Below are 4,978 nucleotides of genomic sequence, written 5' to 3'. Positions count from 1 at the left end.
GATTCCTTGTGTATCTTGACCTTTTTCAGATTTCTTGACAAGAAAAACACAATTACCAGTCATATTCTCTCATGACACTTGCAAATATTCACTCATATACAGATGTTTGACTAATACTGTTTCTTTCTGACCGTTTCAGGATGTTGATTTTGCTGGACTGGAGAAAGTGGTTTTGGGCATCTACGTTGTGGAACAGGAGGGAGCAGAGGCAACAGATGCACCTGAGGATGTCGGCATCATCATTGAAGGCTGTACAGTGCTGCAAGACCTGCGAGATGTGGCAAATGGCTGCGCAGCCCTGTTTGGCCTGATCTACAGTTTGGACCTGAGCTGTCCCAAAGACCTGAGATACACTCGAGTTTTTTCAGAGAGTATTGATGGGATTGGATGGGAACAAGCTCTCCACTAAGGTGCAGGTCCTCAAAAACAAGTGCTTTTGCATCGTGGACTAATGCTGGACACAACTTTGGACACAAAAGTTTCAAGACATTATTTTGTTGGTCTGTTATTGTTATTGTGACCAAAATGTCACCAAATGTTTGATATTGGGAATGTTATCTCCACATGCCTAAACTTCAGTTGGTTCAGCAAAATGTTGTTGCTGCATTCAGGTGTGTTAAACCTGTAAGATTTAAAACATTAAGTGTGTGTGCGTGCGTGTGACAATATCAAGCTCCAAATCTCTTCATCTGTGGTGAAAAAGGGCAAGCTAATACACTGGCTTTAATGCTGGAGGTGCTTTATCTTAGCACAGACCCAGATATATGGGTTGTGTCGCCCAGTGTGTGTCCTATTGTCTGTGGCACAGCTTGTGAGGAGAATATTCCATATGTGTGTTGTGTGTGCGCGGCACGCACAGGCGAAAGTGGTGTGCACTGTAAAATGTAATAGTAAAGTTTAGTTTAAAAAAATTAGTGAGCTTTACTCATTTCTGCTTACTTTGTTGACCTTACTTTAAGAAACTTAGTAAAGAACACTTTTTGGTGAGTAAAGTTATTAAACTTATTATCTCAAGTAAGCTTTACTTTAAAAAAATGAGTGAGGCGGACTCGGAAGAAACTCGGACGCACTCGGCAGCACTCGCCTTGAATACGCATGCGCAGTCGACCACTGAAGACGTTCTTTGCCTGAGACGGATTGGCGGCAGTGAGAAGGCAGTGCAGGTGTGCGAGTTACTTTAAGGTAAATTTCAGCGTCTCAATAACGTTTTGCCGTTCATGTCCTTAGTAAACATCGTCGTATCTTCGCCATATTGTTCATATGTATATTCGTAGTTGAATGTTAACTTTACGAAGCGTTTAATGTAAGCTAGCTAGACCGTCAAAACAAACGAGTCACAATGTTAATGGCGGACATCGTCGTGGCTGTCTCACTCGTGTGCATTAACGCAGCACTACGGGAGTCACACAACGCTACTGTCACTGAGTTAAGAGTGAATGCAATGTCAGATTGAATGTAACTATAATGTAATGGTACTACTTTATAGACATGCGGAGTGATACGAAGGCATGTGTGATCAGAGGGGGCGTGTACAGTCGTCAGTCCGCTCTTGGAGTTACCCGAATCCAGTCAGTCACGGTGTTATGTATGGTTAAGCTAATAAAGATACTTGGAGATACAACGGGCTCAAAACCCTATTATTCCATAACACTACAGTAACGAGGAATAATTCAACCACAACCGTATGATGGAGAACTTCTCGGCCACAGCGAATGTGGTACAACGTTTTTTTATTTTTTACTTGAACATCATTTCTTATTTTGTGATATTTAATGGAAATGACATCCATTATAACCAATAGCAAGTTTGAAACTAAGCTCCCTGCCAACCTCCCTACAGACTATTTATGACTTCAATCTATCTATCTATCTATATCTAGGATAAGCATTTGTAATCATATTTGTCTGTGAAATCTTCCATTAAACTGATGGCTTTTTAGCCGTAAAAATGCATCTTGACGAGGAGTTATTTGCAGTTTGACTAATTGCTTTTGTTGTTTCTTTTGTAGGCTTTGAAAAACCTGGCAATGAATTGTAAGTATTGCTTATTTTCTTCTACACACTACTGCATAACACATGGAAGCGTTGCCAGATTAAGTCCATGTCTTCACACAGAGTGTCTCCTGTGATGACCATGAAGGGCCGATGAGGGCAGCTGATGAAATCTGTCAATCTAGAAGCCACTAGTTTTCTGCCCAGTGTGATGTAGTATGTTGTAATGTGTTTACTGTAGGTCTAATATGACTAAATATTAATTTATTTCTCTTTCCGTTAGATTCTGGCTGAGTTCTGTCGCTTATCAAGCAAAAATCTGAGTTGCGATCAGAGTTCTTCAAAGATCTCGACAAATATACTCCTCGCTTCCTGGAGAAGTTCAAAACCCAGAGGGGGAAAGTGTCGGACAGAAACTTGAATATCTGCAACAAGTCACACCTGGGGTAAGTTTCTCAAGCAGTCATTTTTCTTTATGTGGTTAATAAAGTAGTGTCACAGCATTGCATGCAGAGCTGTCAAATGATTGTCCTTTAACACTTGTGAATTGTGTGTGTTTAAAATGTTTTTTTAGCGTACAGATGTGACTGGGAGGTGAACAGCAGTCCTCCGTGGCTCTCCCGTCATCCTTGGAGATGACAACGCAGACTTCTTCAAGAATTTGTAAGTAGACTTTAGTCAAAATTATTTAATTCCACACCACAGGATGCCCAATATATCTCATGTGTTCTGCCTGTTAATCTTTTGGTATTGGCTACTTCTCTTCCAATCAGTGCTTCTACTTTTTGATTCACTTATCCCTGATTGGGGCCCTTTTAGTGGGATCTCCCATCTTTCCAGTCAGCTCCAGTTGCAGCTCTCTAGTCACCCCATTCAAAACCCAAAGGCCTTCAAAATAAAAAATTACAAATCATATCACACCTAAATGGGCATCTGTACACCTTCACATGTCTGCATGATGGTAGAGGGGTTCTACTAATATCTCCTGTTACCAAAAATGGGTTTTCACTTGTAACATTATCGCTATTTCTTTGTTGCTTTTGGGCAATATGCTCGCTCTACTGCCACAGGAGGTTCAGGAGCAGCCAATATGATGCAGGTGTGACGGCTGAAGATGGTAGGTACCTGTTCAACCTCCTGTGGTAGGAGCACATTTCCCAGAAGCAGCAGTGACAAAGAAATGTGGATGTTTACCACGAATATGGTTGGTTGCCCACGTATTAAACGTTGGTCTTTCTTTATTGAAGGTGTGAGTTTAGGATGGCATGAAGCTTCGACTTGACCCTATGGAAACACAGCAGAAGCCACGAACGGGTCCTGATCGGGGTGTGTTGTGATGCAACTGCATCGACCTGTTCTCAGGCCCTTCTACATTCTGTTTTTTACATTTGCTCTATTATTGTTGTTCCATTCAAATATCCCTATTTGTAAATATGATAATTCATATTCTTTATTATTAGCTTTTGCAATCATTCAGTGAATCACATGATCAATGAATTAATCATCGCACTCACTCCTGAGCATCTTTCACTTGATTATCTAATAATCTCAGAATCCAAGTAACCATTGTGTGTTCTACTATAGAAATGCAACGTGAAATTTGACATGTAATTGTGTTTTTTATGCTGCTCTTGTTATTAGGACTCTGATGACCTTCTGGACGTGTCCCACGCCTCCATTGGGACCCTGACGGTGCTGAAGACATTGTGGCCTCCTCACTCGCTGGACCTGGAGTCTACAACTACTGCCATCGTTTTGGGAGGAACAGTCGTGATGGGTGACCGTGATCATCTTCCCCGTGCCGTGTGGCTACTCTTCGGACTTATTTACCCCTGAATTTGGAGTATCCTCAACGAGTGAGGAACACCTTCTGAATTTATTCATAGAGTGCTTCTCACTTGGACCAAAAACCCTAAAATACAATCACTCAAATATCTACTGATACCATAAGGGACTGTGTTCATGATGTGCAGTCAGGCCCGAGAACTTCACCCTTCTATCTCCAATTGAACTCTTTTCTAGAAAATGTCTGTTTTTGTTGTTTTCTGTCGTGAAATTTAGCAAATGCCGAAAACGCTGTGTTCATCATATTTCTGCGTTACAAAACCTAATCTGGCAACATGTTCAGCGTTTTAAGCACGTTGTTTGAGTTTTAAAACATGTGTTTTTCTTCTAAATAAACGTTGTCTTCCATTGTAACTGTTCTCCTTCTTTTGTTTCAACAACTTACAGTTTTTAGTTCAGCTTACTTGATCATTTTAAGGCAATCGGTTTCCTCACTATTTCTAAGTAATGGGATCTCATTGACTAGTAAAGTTAACTAGTTCTTATTAGTCCTGTTTACTTAATATAACTTGGATCTTTTAAGTTGTCTTTTTTAAGTTAACCTAGTAACTAATAATTGTTAAGTTAACTATACTAATGTTTACTGCAATTACATGAGTTGCCTAAACTTAGTTTCTTTTAGCTTTAAGAACTTAAAATTATTGAGCTACTTTACTTAGAAATGTTGAGGCAATCGGTTTCCTCACCTTTTTCAAGTAAAGTCAACTTATTACATACTTAAAGATTTTTAAGTTACCTTCACTCGTATCTTTTAAGTTGTCTGAACTGACATATTATGAGTTGACTTAACTTATGTTTACTCCAATTACATCAGTTGCCGAAACTCATTTATTTTTAGTTTTAAGAACTTAAAATTATTGAGCTACTTTACTTAGACATTTTGAGGCAATCGGTTTCCTCACCTTTTTCAAGTAAAGTCAACTTATTACGTGATTCAAGATTTTAAGTTACCTTCACTCGTATCTTTTAAGTTGTCTGAAATGACATATTATGAGTTGACTGAACTTATGTTTACTCCAATTACATCAGTTGCCAAAACTCATTTATTTTTAGTTTTAAGAACTTAAAATTATTGAGCTACTTTACTTAGAAAATTTGAGGCAATCGGTTTCCTCACCTTTTTCAAGTAAAGTTAACTTATT

General features: G+C 39.2%; 1 long non-coding RNA gene across 3 annotated transcripts; it reads left to right on the top strand.

Annotated features, from left to right (window-relative positions):
* The first annotated feature begins 1,148 nt into the window (after positions 1-1,148).
* Positions 1,149-4,190, top strand: LOC130194035 (uncharacterized). 3 transcript variants are annotated; one of them, XR_008831777.1, is made up of 6 exons: positions 1,149-1,182; positions 2,009-2,033; positions 2,275-2,437; positions 2,573-2,654; positions 3,239-3,317; positions 3,633-4,190. It is a non-coding gene; the product is annotated as an uncharacterized LOC130194035 (long non-coding RNA). The 3 variants fall into 3 exon arrangements; XR_008831776.1 differs by having other exon boundaries at positions 2,566-2,654; XR_008831778.1 differs by lacking the exon at positions 3,239-3,317 and having other exon boundaries at positions 2,566-2,654.
* The last annotated feature ends 788 nt before the right edge of the window (positions 4,191-4,978 follow it).

This window comes from Pseudoliparis swirei, chromosome 5 (genome assembly GCF_029220125.1).
Source record: "Pseudoliparis swirei isolate HS2019 ecotype Mariana Trench chromosome 5, NWPU_hadal_v1, whole genome shotgun sequence".
In the NCBI taxonomy this organism is placed as follows: Eukaryota; Metazoa; Chordata; class Actinopteri; order Perciformes; family Liparidae; genus Pseudoliparis; species Pseudoliparis swirei.
The sequence above is the reverse complement of the archived record's forward strand: the minus strand, read 5'-3'. Positions and strand labels throughout refer to the sequence as shown.